Genomic DNA, 20,147 nt, shown 5'->3' on the forward strand with positions numbered 1-20,147 from the left:
CTGAAGGGTCCACACTAGCCTTCCTGCCACTCTTGCTGTGAGCCTTAATTTATTAGAAACCTTCCTTCCCTTCCCTGTGGGTGCCAACCAGAAACCTCTGAAGACATCAAGGGGGATGATCTCCCAGAAACTGTCATGGAAGGACCCTCAACCCATATAAGACAGCCTGGTTCCCAGGCCTGTGAACACACACACACACACACACACACACACACACACACACACACACACATACATACAAACACACACACACACACACACACACACACACACACACACACACAGTGAGCTGTCGCCAGCCAACATCTAAATTGCTTCAGCCACTGGCAGGCCAACCAGAGCCCTGTGGAAACTTGAGCTAAGTGAAGACAGTCTGCCTCCAGGTGTTCCTCATTGCCACAGCTCCTGACACTTCTTGGCCACCCATCATTTTCCATTTGGTTGCCGGCAGTCTCCTTATCTTCAAAGCGTTTTTTATGCGCTTGCAGAGGCAAGCCTACCCCGGCCTGAAGTTCTCCGTTCTCTCTCTGCCCTGCCAAGGACCCAGCTGCTTGCGGGCCCCTGCCATCCCGCCACAGCCTGCATTTCCGAGTTTCCACTACTGGGAGAAAAAACAAATTGGAAGGCAGCTTGCTTCTTCTAGAGCCTGAAGGCTCCTTTCGGAAGGAGAAGACAGAATGAGAAAGCTCGGGAGACGATTGGCTTGAAAGTTTCATTTAAAAAAAAGGCCCTACAAGACTGGCCTGAATGGTGTCTTGTGTGACAGAAGAATCCCCCAGTCTGTCTAGTTTTGGCCAGGGCTCCTGCTCCGTCGTCCTGTTCCTTCTCAGGATTACCACTGTTTACCCTGCATGCTGGTTCTAGGAAAGGAGCTCTTGGGTTGGGTTGGTCTTGTGAGATCACACTTTGGCCTTGCCAGGGCCTGTATGCTATTACAATGAAGCAATATGGTATCTATAACAGACCTAAGCACTGACGGCTTTTATCGCTGTGGGCTTCTCCTGCATTCGCAGGGTTTTTTTTTTTTTTTTTAGAATTCTAGAATTGGCCTTTGGAAACAGCCTCCTTGCGAACAAACTGCCTGTTGACTCTGGCGTGTACTTATAAGGAGGCTTGTTAGCACCCAGGATTTATGTCTCAAATATCATTTTAATTTCTCGAGCAGAATTCTTACCCTAAGATGTTCACTCGCTGGTGGACTGGAATCCCACAGCGTCTCATTTTTCTCTGACTTGAATGTACACACATATATACACTCAGAAGGAAAATATGCTCATGGCTTCTAAGGAGAGGTTCTCAGTGCCCGATTCATTGAGACACAGAACATTTATTTGCGGGGAACTGACTTCCAAATGTCATTCCCCTTTTAGCTGAGAAATTATACATATACCTTTCTAAATCAGCAAGTCCTTCTTTTTGAACCTCCAGGATACCTTTTTTTGTTGTGTGCAAGCCACATGTAATCTGTCCCAACAGAGTAGTGGATCTTTCTCAGAGATGTAAGTTTTCTTTTACAGTTTTTAGAGAACACGTAGTCCTAGCATGCTTTTCTGTTGCTGTGATAAACACCATGACCAGGAGCAACTTGGAGAAGAAAGGGTTTATTTCATTTTCCAACTCTCTGGTCACAATCCATCATTGAGAGAAGTCACAACAGGAGCCCAGAACAGGAACCTGGAGGAAGGAACTGAAGCAGAGAAGAACCAATGAAGAACATTGATTACTGACGGCACAGTGGCTTTATACTGTCCACACCCGTTTGCCTAGGGTGGGCCGTTTGCTAGGGTGTCCTAGGTCAATCTTGAATCAAGAAAGTGCCCCCACAGACACACCCTCCCGCCAATCTGACGGAGGCCGTTCTTCCGCTGAGGTTGTCTCTTCCTGGGCGTGTCAATTTGACAGCTGAAGCTTGTCGTGACCTGTGGGAAAGCTTTTAAAGTCGGTGCACACAGGAAGCAGACATCCAGCGTGGATCACCGTGACAAGCGTCGTGTCAATCTGTGTCCTGTTTCCTGTGCACAGGGTTCTAGGTAACCCGTGTTTCCTTACCAATCGCATGAAGAAGATTCTGGAAACTAAATCTGAACGAAAAGCTGGAAGGTGATTCCCGTGTCTGTCACGGGTATGTTCCTTCACCTCTCCTAGCCTAGCTGAGTCAGCTCCGGGTGACACCTTCCCTGCAAGCATCCTTTGACTCACAAGTCCCTCCTCAAACCTCAGCTTAGGGCATTTCTAATATTATGGTCACCTTTCCTGTTTCCTCAACACCTCTTGAACAAGTGACGTCAACCTCCCACTTGAGACCGGAAAGCAAGAACCTTCTTTCTCTCCCTAGTGCTCTCGATATTCCCTCGCAGTCAACTTTGGTGTTCATCTGCAGGCTTTCCGTATTTTGAGGGAGGATCTACAATGTAGTTCCAGCTGACTAAGAATTCACTACGGCCCGGAGCTTGTGATGACCCTTTCCATTGCTGCTTCCCAGGGCTGGGAGTAGAGGCGAGCAGCACCACACTCAGACCCCGGGGCTCCCGATGTGAGGCTACATCTCAGATGGGATGCCCCATCACCGGCAACCCCAACAGCTGTTCCGTCCATTAGCCGTGTAACCCCTCCGCAGATCACACTGATGCCCCACCTGACACATTCAAGGGCTGATGGGCTTTCTGCACACCCCACTCTACAGAGCCGGGCACAAATGCTCACAACGTGTTACCTATTGTAATTAGAGAAAGGAAGCTGCACTGGATCTGCAGAAGCCATGTGGTGTAAGGAGAGGGCTGACTCCTGAAGGATCTCCACACGTGCACTTCGGCCTGCAAATGCATTCCCTAACACACAATAAGCAAATGATAAAATGTATACAACAGGAACTGGGAGGCAAGGGGGTGGCACTTTCCCATCCAATCCTCTGCACTTAGCATACAAGAACCGCCACCTCACAGTGGCTGACATTCCCTCTCGGAAAGAAGCAAGATTTGGGAATTTGACTTTTGTTACTTAACAGAAGAGTAACCTAAAGATCTATCTTTTGGGGACATTTGCACTGTTTTATTCAATTTAATGCAATTAATTATAGGATTTAATGCAATTACACTTGAGTCATTTAGTTTACTATTCCAATGGGCTGAGATTGCCTTTTTCTTTCCAAAGAGTCAGCCGCACTCATGCTATTACCCAGACTTCCAGGAGAGAAACTGGTTTTCTGCTTTTCTCAGAGTTTTAGAGAGCAGGAGGAAAGCCCTCGAAATTCTTCTAGGTCACTCTTTTTTTTTTAGGTCATCAAACTTAGCCGGCTGCAAGTAGCTGATGTTTTTGTTCTTCCTTCCTGACTCCTTCTCCAGAGAACACAATGACTTGGATATGCACCGTGTTGGTTGGGTTTTTAGACTATAAGAGATAGGTCTGTCAGTTCAGTTCAATTTAGCAGAGCCCTGGATGGCAGGCACATGAAACTGTTTTCTTATTGGAAAGTATGTAAATTAACGAGGTCTTGGAGTTAGAGGCAGGCACTCACTCTCCCAGGCCCACCTACTCAGACTTTAAATCATCGAGAAAACTGCACCTCACACAGCACGACTTTCCGGCATCCACTGTAAAGACGACAAAGCTCCTACACAAGCCGGGACTCCTCTGCCACAAAGACGCCAAACGTCCTCTACTTAATAGTAGAGGCTGCGTGCTTTTGTCCAAGTCAGAAATTTTGTTTAAGAGTAACAAGATTATTCAGTCATTGTTGAAAATGAGCGGCATAGAAGAAGAAGGTGACAGAGACTCTGATATATTGCTACATGCCAAACAATTTCTCCTGTCCCTAAATCTTACTCGGTTTTCTTAAAAGAAGGGTGCTTACAACTGGGATGAATTTGAATTTTGAATTTGAGGTTTCTCTGAAGGCGCGATCATGCCTGGATTTTTATATCCAGTAAAGCCTTACCTGTGTTAAGAGAATCTTCTGCCTTTCAGGCCAATAAGGTCCAGGAGCTCCAAGAATTGCCCACACCACCTGATCTACTTTGACCTAGTGTTACTCAAGGCACCTAAAGGTCAAGATCAATGGTCAGAGCCCATTCTATGTCTCTGACCTGGGTCACACCCAATAAGATTGAATGTGCATATAACTCCGTCTGTCCTGAGGTCAAATCAAGTCACAGGGCTGGAAGCAGAGGTGAAGAAGGCTTCAGGGAGTGGACAGCTACTGCTCAAAGGAATGAGAGACCAGAGCAGAAAGTCGTTTTGTGCATAAGCCAGGGGTTGAAGCTTGCTTGTTTACATTATTTTGATGAACCCAGTGACAGTTTATTACTTTAAACAATTTTGTTGTGAATCTTTAGTCTTTATTCTCATAAGAGTTGGAGTCAGAAGGCTACACCCTGTCACTGTGGCTTACGTGTTGAAAGAGAAATCCGTGGACAGATGGGTTGAGCACACCAGGTTTCTACCGGAAAGTGCAAAGCATCTGAGACCCTAGAAGATAAATGATGGGAGAAGAAAAACGGTAAGTGCTAAACTCTTGAGTTTTGTTTTAATTAGCAGAATATAGCAGTTCTTGAAAATCAAACAATTCTTTACATAGTTTTCTTTTTGTTGCATAGGGGCTAACTAGTCTTTAAGTTTGAGAAGCCAACCATCGGTCTGGACTCAATGACTTGCCTTTATGAATTTTAGCTTGTTTTTCTGTAAAACAAAAACCATAATATCATATTTGTTCAACCTCAGCGTCTGGGAGATTACACACAAAACAGTGTATGGATAATACTCCGTGTTCTGTGAATTGTCATATGTTAGGGGAGCTGAGACCTTGTCTTCAGCTCATTGGACAGTTGTCATCTGAATGAGTTTTTGTCACAAAAATTAAAGGTACGAAGTGATTATTCTCAGCATCAACTGTGGCTTTGGAAGCAAAGAGGACTGGGAAGCAAAGAGAAAAAATTTATGACAGAGAGCAGCGCTGATGGCAGCTGGAGGCTGGGAGTCTTCTCCAGGGATAGATGAAGATGGGGTCCTGTCTTGTAGTTCTCTAGACAATATAGACTCTGTTGAGTTGATGTTTCTTTGTATGTTCTCACCCCAAATTTAAAGCACAGGACTGAGCAGAAGCCCAGGAGAAGTGTTGTCAAGAGCATAGGAAAATGGATCTGTATTTGTCCTGTTCAGCCACCTTCCTGGGAGCAGGGCAACCTTGACACTGTTACTTAATCTGTCTGTGCTAGAGTTTTCTCATCATTCTAAGGGATGGTCACAAGCATTCAACTGACAGACAGTGTTCAGCCTCTTGTGAAAGATACCGAGCACCTGAATCCTGATCACCTTTCTGTCACACTGGCTTTCCTGAGGGAGAAGCAGAAACAACACATTCGTGGAGCCTGCGAGTCCATCACAGTTGGGTGAACTGAGGTCTCAGCCCAGCCCCTCAGGACCACCTTTAATTATAGAAAGGTCTCGATTTCATGTCAGACCAATTAAGTGAGTGCTGCTAAGGTTTGTTCCAGCATCAGCATCTTCTGCACTAGCGGTTCTCGATCTATGGGTCTCAATCATCACACATTTCCAATGATCAACCCCCAGCCATAAATTTATTTTTGGTGCTACTTTATAACTACACTTTTGCTACTGAGTGTGTCTCAGTTCCTAAGATCACCAGCAACATGTGCTTTGCAATGGCTGCGACCCACAGGTTGAGAACTGCTGTTCTAGACCAATAAGCAGAGAACGTCAGTGTTAAAATAAACAGCAGACTCCTGTCTGAATCAGGTTAAGGTGGGAGCCTTAACACATCTTGCTTTGGGTCCTGGCCCTGTTGCCTATCAGCTGTGGACCTTGGATCTGGATTTCTTAATCTGTAAAAGGAGAGACCTGATTAGGATATGCTGTGTTGAAAAATTGTAACTACTATATTAAAAGAAGTCTTCTTGGAGAATATCCATTCACTTTGTCTCTCATCTGAGTCTATTATCCACTCGTCTTAGTTCCAAGGTAGATGAATGAGGAGCTAAAATCATGGTTCCTCTGTCCTGTAGGGTAGCACTGTACTGACAAAAGCCCTGTCTGCCCTCTGCACACCTTCTGTGTCCCCAAGTTCTCCCAGTGCCTAGAGGATAGTGTTACATAATGGATACAGGAATCTTAGGACCTCTGCAGGGATTTATCCCCAAAGTCTTCATCCTGTCCAGTTTTTAGCTATCAAGTTTTCTTTTGTAACTGGCATATATATATATATATATATATATATATATATATATATATATATTACATTGTGTGCTTCCATTGAGTATATAATAAAGTTTAAAAGTTTACTACGTCCCCCCCCAGCAGAGTTTTCGTTAGGAAAGATGATTAATAGAAACTATAGAGGAAAAAAACAAGACAAAAAACTCTAATTCCTATGGCGAACAGCACAGCACATGCCTGGGGGTGTCCTGGAAGAGGGCTGGCTCCGTGGGGAGCTTTTCTGTTGACTGCCCGGTGCCTGGCATGCCTGCTTTTCTTCTTCTGATTGACTGCAAGTCAGAGAAAATTGGAAAAAAATTCTTCCACAAGCAAAAAAGTGAACTCCCAGGCCACTGGGAGGAGGGGTGAGAAGCAGGGCCGTGCTGTCTCTGTCACCTACATCTTCCACCTGTCCCTTCTGGAGCCTGCCTAGGAGCCTGCTATGTCAAGCACTCACTCCCCTCTCCTGAACCCTGGGGCTGCTTAGCGAGCCTCCCAAGAAAGGAAGAAAGGCTTCCAGGCTTCCGGGGGAATTCGCAGAAATACTTAAATGCAAGTTTTCACTTGTTGGTGAACTCAAACGGGTGATTTATTTTGCCCTAGTCAACGTAATTCCTAAAGAGGGTTAGGGCAAAGTCCAGACCCGGTAATCATGCATAGAAAGAAGCTTCTGTCAAATTCTTTCTTGTAGCAGAGAACTAAGAATGAATGCTACCTGAAACATCACACAGTCTCCATGAACACTCAAGACAAAGATTATCAACAGAGGACTGCAAACCCCTGTGAAACCCAGACTCTCGATTTAGCACATGTGCAAACTGCCCTCACCATTGCTGTGGGCCTGAGAGGGGAGCCTCAGCCTTTCCTCCTTGTTCTTTCCGTTGCTGACAGACCTCACATTGTGTCGTAGAAACATCAAGAGCCTGAATGGAGTTCTATTCTTAACGGATCGACTCCAACTAAAGGTCTGGGTCTTCTAAGCACTGAGTTTGTGAAGCAGGGAGAAAGGACAAGTGTAATGTGCATCATGTTGGTAAACTGTGCTGTTTGAGTTCATTGAGAACTGGTCTGCAAGAAGGACTGCCCTCCCCAGCCTCATCCATACTGGACTGGCCTCCTCACCCTCATTCTTACTGGTCTTCTCTCATGTATTAAGTATCCTCCAAAGCCATTTGTCTGTAGATGGCCTGCCTCTGATCCCCCATGTCGTGGGGAGAAGAGAACCACAGAACAGTCCAAGAGTAAATCATTACATCACTGAGCTAAAAGGTGAACCATGTCCAACAGAAGATACTATGGTTTAATCTGATGGTGTGGAAATACCTGCACTAGGAAAGAGAAGTTTAGACATGGGAAACATGAAATGGCAAGTTCAGCCATAGGAAACTCATCTATGGAGAAAAGACTCAACTGGGAAGTCTGGCCACCTACCTCAACTTCCACAGTTTATTTCTACTGGATGCTTTGAACAGCCAATCTGATGAGGCTTATCTATCTATCTATCTATCTATCTATCTATCTATCTATCTACCTACTTACCTATCTACCTATCATCCATCTCTTGTTATTTATTCTTTTGGTTCTGGCTTGCTATATATTTTGTAAACTTACTCATTTAAAACAGAAAATATGTCTATCATTAATCATGCTTCACACCACACAAAACGAGCTTGGACAAAGCAAAGTGCTCAGGTGAGTGAGTGACTGAACCTTCTAGGATGTATAGGAAAGCATAGCTTGTCATTGTTTGTCATTGTTGTTGTTGCACTTTTTTCTTCTTTTTTTTTCTTTCTGTTGCCTAGAGCCATGTTCAGTGTGGAACATCTGTACTTCAATAGAACTTTTAGTATTTCATTTTGGTGACTCTGTGGGAAAGTGGGACTTGAGCTAGGATGTGAAAAAGCCGGTCTGAGTTAAGTAAGGCTCGTGTTCGATGTCTGTGTGTAGCTTTCCATCCCTTATCCCTCACGTGTAGATCCGCTCACGCGCTGTACTAATAAGTTCTTCTAAACAGAGGATGGTTGGGCTCTTGGTTAGCCACGAATTCTTTAACACGTGGTACTTGTTCAGTTTAGTGCACTTCCAAGTGCTCCAAATCACATTGTCTTATCAAGTCACCACGAAGAACGTTGAAACTGGCTCAGAGATGATGGGAATTTGTGCAGCTTCCCAGAGATTTGTCCTACTCCACAGAGAATTTGTGCTGATTAAATCTAGGTCCCCCGTTGAAGGAATCAGAGAAAGAACTGGAAGAGCTTGAAGGGGCTCGAGACCCCATATGTACAACAATGCCAAGCAACCAGAGCTTCCAGGGACTAAGCCACTACCTAAAGACTATACATGGACTGACCCTGGACTCTGACCCCATAGGTAGCAATGAATAGCCTAGTAAGAGCACCAGTGGAAGGGGAAGCCCTGGGTCCTGCTAAGACTGAACCCCCAGTGAACTAGACTATGGGGGGAGGGCGGCAATGGGGGGAGGGTTGGGAGGGGAACACCCATAAGGAAGGGGAGGGGGGAGGGGGATGTTTGCCCGGAAACCGGGAAAGGGAATAACACTTGAAATGTATATAAGAAATACTCAAGTTAATAAAAAAAAAATTAAAAAAAATCTATATTAAAGGCTCTATAGACCGGAAAGAGGGCTTGATGGTTAAGAGTACTGACTGCTTTGTTCAGAGGATCCAGGTCTGATTCCTGGAACGGATGTGGTGACTTACGGCTGTTTGTAACTCTAGTCCCAAGGGATCTGATATCCTTTTCTTGCCTCTGAGGGCACATGCATGTACATGGTGTACAGGTGTACATGAATGCATAATAACCCATACACTTGAAATAAAAAAAATGAAAAAAAACGAAGGAAAAAAAGTTCAGTTGATTCACGTTGTGTTCAAGTCCATCAGAAAGAGGAATGTTATTTTGGTAAACTGATTTTATTACTAAAACAATATTATATCATGATTCATCTGATTTATATATTTATATATATATAATGATATATATATAATGATATATATATATAATGATAAATAAAAATACCAAGGTATAAGTACAAAATGTTGTCAAATTATTGCTTTTCAAAGACTCCAGATTATTATTCAAGTGATTTTTTCAAAAACTTTAATAAAAATATTCATTATATATAAACTTTACTAAAGCAGAGAAAAAAACCTATTGCAATTGCTTTTTCAAGTCTAGCACAGTTTTCAGTACCAAAACCTAACATAAAAATGGCATAGAAAGAAAACCACAAACAAACCTCACTCATGAAATAAAAGGTAATCATTGGGATAAAATAAGTAAATTGAAACTAGTAGTGTTTTGAAGACTGGCTGACTATGAATAAATACAATATACCAGACAAATTTAAAATTGTTTCCCCACGGGAAGTCTATGAATATAATTGTTCAAAGATGAAAAAAAGTGGCAATCCCTACAGATCCTGAAAGCAGTTGCTGAAATTGAACACCCATTAAGAGTTTCTTATAAAACTACGAACAGAAGGAAATTTCCTTAATCTGAGGTAGAAGATTGAACATTAACCAAGAGATAATGCTGTTTGTGAGGTGAAATGGGAAAGCCATTTTTATCAGATTCTCCAGGGTTCTCTGTCATTGCTGAAGTTCAGTACTGTTCTGGAAACTCTGACAGATAAAACTGATAATAAAGAGTGAATTTATTTATTGAAAATGAGTATGAGAGGCATCACTCCTTGTGGATCATTGAAATGTCTGCCAAGAACAAAAATGCAAGTCAAAAACATACAAGTGAAGTAAAATTGCATTTAGAGTAACATTGAATTTACTAAGGAAGTTGTAACTGTAATGGACAATGCTGAGAAAGAGTGGAGCAAAATTACATTCATGGGAATAGCAATTGCACAGGGATAATTTTACAAAGTAACTTGTAGCTCTTTTGTAGACTAGCTGTCAAGACTAACTATGCTGTAAAGGAAAAATAATAAGTGGGGTTGCGAACGTATATCCATGTGCTCGTTTACTGGTTACTTTAAACTTTTGATTTCCTAAAATAAGCGTAGGTCTGTCTTTATAGGAACAGTTCAGTACCTGGGGCAGGGAGTAAGAGGTCAGGGAAGTGACTTTCAATGGGCACGGGCCGTACAAAAAGATCCTCGGAGAACCTTTGCTTTCATGAATGAGACTGGCAATTTTCAAAAGGAAAGAGAATGCTAGCATGGGGCTGGAGCTGTGCCTCGGTGATAGAACACTCATCCAGACAGGTAAGTGGCACCAACCCAACCCAGACACGATGACAGTCATGTGGGCCATCCTTCTTACATGTCTCTTTGGACTTCTACTGAGCTCTTTCCTGTGTGCAACAACAAAACAACTACTGGAATATTTGTGTCTCTATATTTGACATTTACATAGCCAAATGGGCCCCTAAGCATTGTGTGTTGGCGTGTTCATTTTTAAAATATGGAAATAACTGATATGGTTTTTGCCGTGTCTGTTGGTTAAGCATGCCTTTGTATGGTGGTGTATGGTTAGTTTTAATTGCTAATTAGAGAAGACCTACAATTACCTGGGCAGAGTCTCAGTGAGGGAGAGTCTAGACCATGTTGGCTTCTGGGTAGTCTGTGATGGATTGTCTTGATTTCCTTGGTTGACATGGGAAGGACTCAGCCTGAAAGTGGACAGCATCATTATCTGGTCTCGTGCCTGGAACTGTATACAAGTTGAGAAAACCAGCTGAGTATTTTGTTCACCCACATTTATCTCTCTCTGCTCTTGACTGTATACGTAATGTGATCAGCCGCTTCAAGTTCCTGCTTTAACTTCCCACAGTGATGGGCTATGAGTCAAATAAACCTTTTCTTCAGTTGCTTTTTATCGGGGTATTTGATCACAGCAACAGAAATAAACCTAATATAACGTCGGTACTAGAACTTCCTGAGATTATTAGAATCATATTGCAAAAGAATATTTAACAACTTAGGTAAAGTGTTTGGAATGCAATCCTAAATGAAGGAAAAAAAAATCAACACCCGCAAACCTCTGACCTTCAATCCCTATGAGCAGAAAGGAAGAGAGAAAGAGTGAAAGGGAGCAAAAGAGAAAGAGAGTGAGTGGGAGAAAAAAGGGAAAAGGGGAGAATAAAATTAGTTCTTCCAACTGGATCAATGCATCTCTTAAAATATGAAATTGAATAATGAGCAAAATAAATAGTTCTTGCAATACCCCAGAGAACCACTAACTGCAATGTTGTTACTTGGAATCCCGCTTCCCGTGCCTGTTATTGGATTTCCTTTTCCAAGTTCATTTAATTCAGTTCAATTAAACAAACGTTTGCTAAATGCCCTGGCGAAAGCAGGGATGGATAGGTAGGGGAGGAAGACAGGAGGACACGCTGGGTCCCAGCTTAGTTAGGAGACAGATGAGAGGACGAAGAGGAGGGAGGGTTAATGCAATTAGGAAGCCACTGCAGCTGTCGTGATAAAGACAGACGGACGAACAGATGGATGGACTGACTGACAGACAGCTGTAGGCTGAAAGGAAGACTTATCTCATGCAGTGGAGCTGACGCAGAACTTACAGAGTTAGCACTTGGAAGCTGAAGACATAGGGATGGATATGAGCATAAACAGGAAGGGAGCTCCAGCTGTATGATGACAATCTGTGTATGTAACATGTAGTCAGACCTTAATGTGAAGGAAGGCATGAAACATGAGTGTCAAAGATAACGGGCATGACTAGGGAACAATTATAAATAGATCACACACTGGACCACTTAGAGGTCAGCTTAGTGAGAAACAGTGAGAGTTCAAAGAGTCTGGAATTGGGAAGCAGCAGGGAAATGCACCCTGAGCCTCAGACCTTGGAACTGAAGAACCACCAGCAAAGGGTTCTGCCATCTACATTTCTCTGGGCTGAGAAATGGCACACTCACAAGGCACATACTGCAAAGGTGTTGGGAAAAGTCCTAAGGAAGAGTAAAGACACAATGATGTCATGTGACCCAGAGAGACCTCATATCAGGCTGCCTAGCGCTGCCTTGAGAGACTTGGTGGAGATGGGCAGGAGCTAGGGAAGCGCATCTGTAGAGAGTGGGGATGGGTGCCTTGGAGAGTATGCGAGAGACTAGAGATCCAAGCGACACCAGAATTCAGTATGAGCAAAAGTTGGTGACAAAAACAGGAGAACGTACGAGGTTGAAGATATTGTAATTTCTTAGACATTTAGTGTGACTTTAAGGCATGGTACTGTGGTTAGCTTTATAGAGATCTGAAAGGAGGAGTGAGCCTTGTATCACTTGCTCTGTCCTCCAGAGTAGCATTCCTTAGATTAGCATCTGACTATAGTGATCATCAGGGTTGCAGGGCTGAACCACAGTCAGAGATAGAGAGAGGCAGAAGGTTACACATGAAAGCAGGATAGACCTGGAAAGTTCTTGTCACCTGTGGAAACAGAATGCAGGTTACCCTCTGAACACAGTGAAGCCATGAGAGTGCATTCACCAGAGGAGGGATGAGACTTGGCTAGGTTTTAAGGGGGTCACGCTGGAATCTTTGTGAAATGTCCAGGGAAAAGGCTCAGGACTTAAGGGGCTGATTTTCAAGTCTGATCCTGCAGAAGGTGGCCAGATTCACAGTCAGTGAGACCCACTGTTGGATGGGAAAACTGCAATGAGGGAGAGATATGCAGTTTAAATAAAAAAATAGTAAATATTTATCACATAACACAGCAGATCTCAGTATTTTAATGAATGAATGTATAATATAGTTTGATCATATCCACCCTTCAAAGTCCTCTCTCATCTTCCCCTCCCTCCTCCTGCTGGTTCCTTTTCTCTCTTCAAATATATGCATTTCTACTTTTATGCTTTTGTCTTAAACTATAGCAATTGCACGTGAGAGAAAACATGTATTATTTGTCTTTCTGAGTTTGTCTTATTTCTCTTGGCATAGCATCAGCAAGTTATATGCATAGTATTGCAAATGACATGATTCTACCACTCTTTATGGGTACATAGTACTCCACTGTGTGTACATGTCGTCTTTCCTTATCTGTTTATCAGACCGTGGGCACCTAGCTTGAATCTATTGTCAATAGTAATATGGTAAACATTGATGGGCAGGTGCGTCTAATGCAGGTTGACCTTAATACTTTGGACACACAGTTTCCATCTCACCACAGTTGGAGTGGACACCATTGAAAATAAGAACAAATGCTGGTGAGGAGTGTAGGAATGCTTAAACCCTTTGGGCAGTGCATAAATAAGCCAAACTACTATAGAAATCATTTTGAAGGTCCTCCGAAACTAGTTCGACATGACTACCCTAGGACCCAACTGTGCATATGCCTGAGGGATGCTGAGGTGTTTTTCCTACGCTGTTTATTGTGTACCCACATACATGAGGTTTTAGCCCGGATGTGTCCCAGCATCAATATGATTGTCAGAAGACAGCTTGTGCCTCTCTTCTCTGTGGATCACAAAGATCAAATGCAGGTCCTGGGACTTGACGACAAGCACCTTTACTGACTGAGCCTTCTCCCAGATCTTGAGATTTCAGCCTGAGCAAATGGTTAAATAAAGGCTGCATTCACTGTGAACGAAAAGTCAAGAAAAAAGAAGCTTGGTTAATAGATGAGTTTCAGGGGCCTGGAGAGATGACCCGGCAGATAAAGAGCGCTAGATGCTCTCCCAGAGTTTCATGCATATTGAAATGGCAAAATCATCTTTAAAACTAGCTGTGAGGTAAAGACTTGAAGGTGGGGTGGAGACCAAAGAAGAGCAAGGAGACATTTCTAAATAAGTGGTGCAAAGACCCTGTGGAGTCAGGAAGCACACTCAATCAGTGACAAAGGTGTATCACCCTAATGTTTGGATGGGTGGAGGCTTGTGGCCTAAGTGCCTGCTGTTTGAGGGCAGTTCTGACTGGAACCCAGATGTCCTGAGTTTTGCTGCTGAGCTCAGGGTCTGACATTCACTAGAGGACACTGGTGCTGGATACAGAAAATCCCAGGCTGACTCTGTGCTACTTATTAACAAACCTTGAGAGTACTTACTAGCATGTTGTCACCTCAATTTTTGGATAAAGAGCTTGGATCTTACCAAGGAAAGTACCTTGTTCTTTGTGCAAACACATGTGGCCAGTGCCATTTCCAGGCAAATGATATCTCAGGTCTTAGTGATCGTTTATGCCCAACTTTTTTACATATTACCAATCAGATATTCAGTAGAAGAGATAAAGTAAGCTGGATGCAGAGTTTCTGTAGTAAAGCTACAATTTTCATTTACTATTATAAGCAGTCATCAATGCTTAAATTAATACAAAGAATTGCTGGATTTTTTTCCAGGTAATTGTCTAAAATGTCATGTTGGAGAAAATCAGGAATACTATTAAAACCAATGCAGGTTGCATTTTCCATTTCTACCTGTTTATTGTCTTTTCTGGCATCAGATAAGAAGATACAGGGTCTGAGAGAGACTTTAATAGTCTCTATAATAGTAGAGCTCACTGCCTAATACCCTGTTCTAGTCTATGTGCTGAAAATTGATTTTGTGGTAATTCTTTCCTGTGTCTAATCAGATCAATAAATTATAGTTATGGGTCTGTTATTCTAGGTCATTCTCTTTCCTCTCTAAGAGCTTTGGTCATTGTCCATCCACACATTCCTTCCCCCATTTTGGCTTGCCTATTCAGAAGCCAGTCCACAGACCTGCTAGCACAGCCTTTGTTGTCCTCAGAGACAATGTACCATGATGAAGACTTCCATTCATTCACTGGGAGCAGATGCTGCTCTGACCTCCCATTGATAAAAAAAGATGCTGTTTGAGAATCCCCCAGATCCCAGCTGAATTCTCAACCCTTAGTCACATTCCCAAGCTGGGGAACATATTAAGTACGCCAGAAACAGCACATTGTTCCAATGACTTCCAACTTCCTTGAAGGTTATGTGGGCTAATGATAAGGCATTCAGTCCATGTAAGCAAGCACAAAAGAGTCATGCTTAGAATGTGCTCAGTTCCTTAAGAAATGGGTTCGGGGTGATTGGCATACAAATCCAGCTACTGGGGTGTCCGATTAAAGCAGAGTTCTCACATGGCTCATGCTTTCTTCTCCACCCTGCTCATGAAAAAGGAACAAGTGTCCCTCTTTTAAAATGTGGGCCATCCACATCTTTACCTGCTGGGGATGCCACTTTCTCATACTGTTCCTTCAATTTTGAGCCATCATCAGCACCAGTGATTAATTAATGGGTTATTTACTGAAGTTCATCTTTCTTCTCTCCCTTTGAACAAGACACAGAGGACGGGTGAGGAGAAGCCAGAAATGTGCATTCCATTTGAAATCCATGATTAAAAAGCTTAAAAATTCAAACCAACATAAAAAACTGTTTTATTTTAATACTCTGCAAGGTTTCAGTGAACTCCATTATTTTCACTCACTATTTGCTTGAATAATTTAGGCAAGGAAGCTAAATTATACATAAAGTGTACAGTTAGAAGAAAAAGTTCATGCACAGCCTTAGGCTATAGCCTTCCCCTAATGATGTCTGAAGCCAGTGAAAAGAACTCGTTAGACTGAGAGTAATTTCTCAGGGTTTAATTTTTTTCTTAAAGCAATAATGTTCTTATAAAAATCTGACAAATAATACACTAAAAGGAAAAGTCACAAAAGAGGCTCTCCAGTGGAGGCTGTAGCCCTTGTAAATTCCCCCTTTTATTTCGTGTAAACGTTGACTTTTCTGTCACCATAACAGAGGGCTGTTGGCAGCCTCTACTGATCTGGTTCAGCAAGGAAAATACCCAACATGATTGAACGGAGTTTCTATTTGGACTCATCACTGCTCCAGAGTAACAAGTTAAAAGAAGATGCTTCAGGCTTAGTGACAACCCCAAATCTGCTGTGGAAGGGGGACCAGCACCCACTGGGTGCACTGTCACCCTGAACAAGTGGTTGCTGTTCCCTGGAGCTTCTCACTTAGCTGTGTCATTAAACATTTACAGACTGACACACATGCTCGAGCTCCCTCTCTGCATAACAACAGCTCTTCCGTCTGCTGCAAGGAGACAGGAATATCAAACCCGGACTGCTGTCGCCTTTGATTTCTGAGCGGTCTTTGTTCCTCTCTTAAAGTCATACAACTGCAGAACTTGAGGAATCTAGGTGACCCCCCCCCTTGCTTTACAGATGTGGAAACTGAGACCCGAAAACTGAAATGATGCACTCAAGGCTCTATTGGTATTGTATTTGTTCATCCATTCTCCAGATGTAGGGGGAGAAACAGGGAGAAACAGACACAGATACAGAGATACAGAAAGAAATAGAGACAGAGAAAGAGACAGAGAAACAGAGAAAGAGACAGAGAAAAAAAACAGAAAGACAGAGGCAGATAGATTGAGACAAAGAGAAAGAGTCAGAGACAGAGACACAGAGATAAACAGATTGAGAGACGGACAGGCAGACAGGCGGACAGACAGACAGATATATTACAGGTAGGGCAGCTGGGACTTCATTTCATATGACCATTTCAGTTTGCTCCTCTTCATCCTTTCAACTGGGTTGAGTCAGGTTTCCTGCCTGGACGAATCCTGAAAGTAAACTAAACACACGTAAACCAGTCTTGTGAATAGCTCAGTGGCAGAACCTTTGACTGTCTCTACACAGCAGCTTGCTGGTCTACCCAATGCATCCATTCCTTACATTCCCAGCTCCCACTAAGACATCAGTGAGCCCCCAGGAAGGCGGAACCTACATGTCTGTGTGGCTTGATATGCATCGATGACAATGAAAAGCCGGTAAGGCTCAGTGGAGGTGCTAACGGGAGCAGAGGGCACGTCCCACACAGGCTGAGCACCTTATCCTAAGGGTGGAAGTGCTGGGCTGAGCAGGAGTAGTCAGAAAGAGGGCGGTGGCAGAAATGACGTCTAACATTTCTTGTGATTCCTATTTGCTTCTGTGTTGTATGTATGTGCATGTGTATGTGCATGTGTGCACGGGTGTGTATGACTTGTGGAGTTGATTCTTTCCTTCCATGATGTGGGACCTGAAAGTGCAACTCAGGTGGTCGGGCTAGCAAGTGCGGTTGGCTGCTGAGCCATCCCGTTGCCCTTCATGGTTATATATTAAAACCTGGTTTCCCAAGGAATTTTTCCTAGCTATATTTTTCAAACTATTTTAAAGAAAATTTGTGAGTAAAGTTATCATAAGGAGTGAGTGTTTGGATGCATGGCATTGCTGCAACAATGCAAAGATACTAAGACATATGTAGTGCTTCCCAGAATTCCTAGCACACAGTTATATGAATGTTGTCTACTGTATTAGGCAAAATCTCTTCCATACACATTGGGTCTGCATGGACAGCCAACGGGAATAGGAAGGGATGGTAGTGGAGCAGCTGTCTAGCCACCGGTGCTCCACTGTTGACTTGACCTGGATTTAAAGGCATATTGGACTATTAGGGAAGGGCCATCTAAAATCGTCACATGGGAAACCAAAGATCTGGGCCAGTTAACCAACATACTGAGAGAAAAAGTAATTTGACTCAAGTGAAAATCAGGTAAGAGTTCCAGGTAAATATCGAACTGGAGATGTTTGAAAGCAGAGAACATGGCACACAGGAGGAATATGTGTATGCACACACCTTCACACAGGAGGAGTATGTGTATGCACACACCTTCACACAGGAGGAGTATGAGTATTCACACACCTTCATACAGGAGGAGTATGAGTATTCACACACCTTCACACAGGAGGAGTATGTGTATTCACACACCTTCACACAAGAGGAGTATGTGTATGCACACACCTTCACACAGGAGGAGTATGTGTATTCACACACCTTCACACAGGAGGAGTATGTGTATGTACACACCTTCACACAGGAGGAGTATGAGTATGCACACACCTTCACACAGGAGGAGTATGTGTATTCACACACCTTCACACAGGAGGAGTATGTGTATGCACACACCTTCACACAGAACCTCATTCCGAAAATTCACCATTACCATCCAAAAGCACCTCTTAGAGGCAAATTCGGTGAGTCTCATCCAGTTCTCAGAGTCAGAAGAAACCATTAAAGGCTATTTCCACAGATGTGTAGATCACTTTGGGATGCAAGCGGAGCCCAAGTATAAAAGGCTTGATTCATTCCTCTGAAATCCATTGGAATTGACTGAGGACATAAAGAAATGAGTCATGCCCGATCAAATATCATTAGTTGTGGAAGGTCACCCCAGAACAATGCTGAGGATACATTTGAAGAACAAAAGGGATCAGAGTAAAAGGCTAGGAAGTCTAGGGTACAGTTTACCCAAGGAGGGAACCAAAGGAGAACGAACAAAGATATGAATAGGGAGAATGTTAAAAACCTGGTGAGTTGTGGGCATGGGGAAACAGTCTAGGAAATATTTCTGGTTTGAATGATTGGTTACATGGACCAGGAGACTGTTTTGGAAGTAGACTGAAGAGGTTTATCATTGCTTATGCTCAACTTGAGTTGTCTTTTGTAACTCTAATGAGATCTCTTAGCCTATCCATCTATATGGTCTCTGAACATAGCAACAATATAGATGGTAGGCTTAGCTATCTACAGGACAGAAGGGGCAGTTGAGGCTAGAGGTCTGATTGTTTATGCAAATGAGGAACAAGGGTAGGAAGCAAGATCATAGCTGAGGAATGCTATCATGCAAGGAGCAAGCACAGGAACCTCACCAAGAGTCAGACTTGGTGTGGATTTGTTCTGAGTTCTTTGGGGTGGCACCGACTTTTTCATATTTCCGAGTTCACTTTCCCCCGTCTCCCAGAATAAAATGCAGTTACCCTAGAGTTGAGCACCATCTCCTCAGCAAACACCCCTTCTGGCTGGGGAATGTGCCTCTCTGTTTTAGTCTGTAGCATCCTTTTTCTATAACAACACGAAAAATGCACACGTATAACACGGAATTGTCTTGCTAGGTTTGCTTGGATTGTAAACAATGCAGAGTCAGGGAGGACGAAATACTTACCATGCAGAGGTCATTAGTTACTTCTATTTTCGACAGAGAGGTGGCCCACAATTGGTCAGTTTCAGACAATTCTTCCCAACACCGGTGTGAGCAGAGTTTCCACACAGCATGGATTTATTTTAGCTGCAAAAAAAAAAAAAAAAAAAAAGAAAAAAAGAAATGAAATTCAAATGTGGTACTAAAATTTAGGCTCAAATGTGAGCCTTGCACATTTCTCCACCTCCGGCCCCTTTTTGGACAAAATGGCTCTTTACCAAGTCGGGTTATGATATTCCCTCACCATCTAAAACATTGTGTGTAACCAAAATATTACTCAAATCAAGCCTTCACTTTTGAGGCCAAACATCGTCAACCCTTGGTTTTCCCAATGGAAACCTGCGGCTGTTGTCATCCAGTGGGTAATCCTGTACCAGTGCCTGGCCGGGCCAATCAGCTTCTTCTCAGGCAAGAAAGTCAACCAATCACTTGCACCTGCTCAGGCTTGGCTCATGACACGAACCTTCTTTCAGGCCATTCCTGATCTATATTTCGCTCTCACTTTATCATTCCTTTCTTTCTGTCACAATGGCAGCATCAAAGGTGTACAGTTCTTCCTCACGTGGTGCTCTATTAAGAATGAAGGATGGAGTCCCATAATCCCTCCATCATGGCACATGATCCTATTCGTGGAAGGCTTCTTCAGTCATGCCTTCTTAACCTTTTCTTGGGAGGAGCACACATGGCTTCTCTAGAGTTGAGCCAGAGACGTTTCTTTCTAGGTCTCATTCCTACAGGGACAGTAGGAAGAGTTCCTAAGATAAATGTATACTACACTCAACACACCTTAGTGGTGATGGAAATGGGAAGCAGCCTAACTGTACATTACAGAAATAGTTATCAACTATAGTGTTCCACATAGGCAACACTCTACACCATTAAAATACATAAAGGCAGCATGCCCCGTCAAGAGGAGTAGATACATA

Source organism: Rattus norvegicus, chromosome 14, assembly GCF_021556685.1.
Source record: "Rattus norvegicus strain SHRSP/BbbUtx chromosome 14, alternate assembly SHRSP_T2T, whole genome shotgun sequence".
NCBI lineage: Eukaryota > Metazoa > Chordata > Mammalia > Rodentia > Muridae > Rattus > Rattus norvegicus.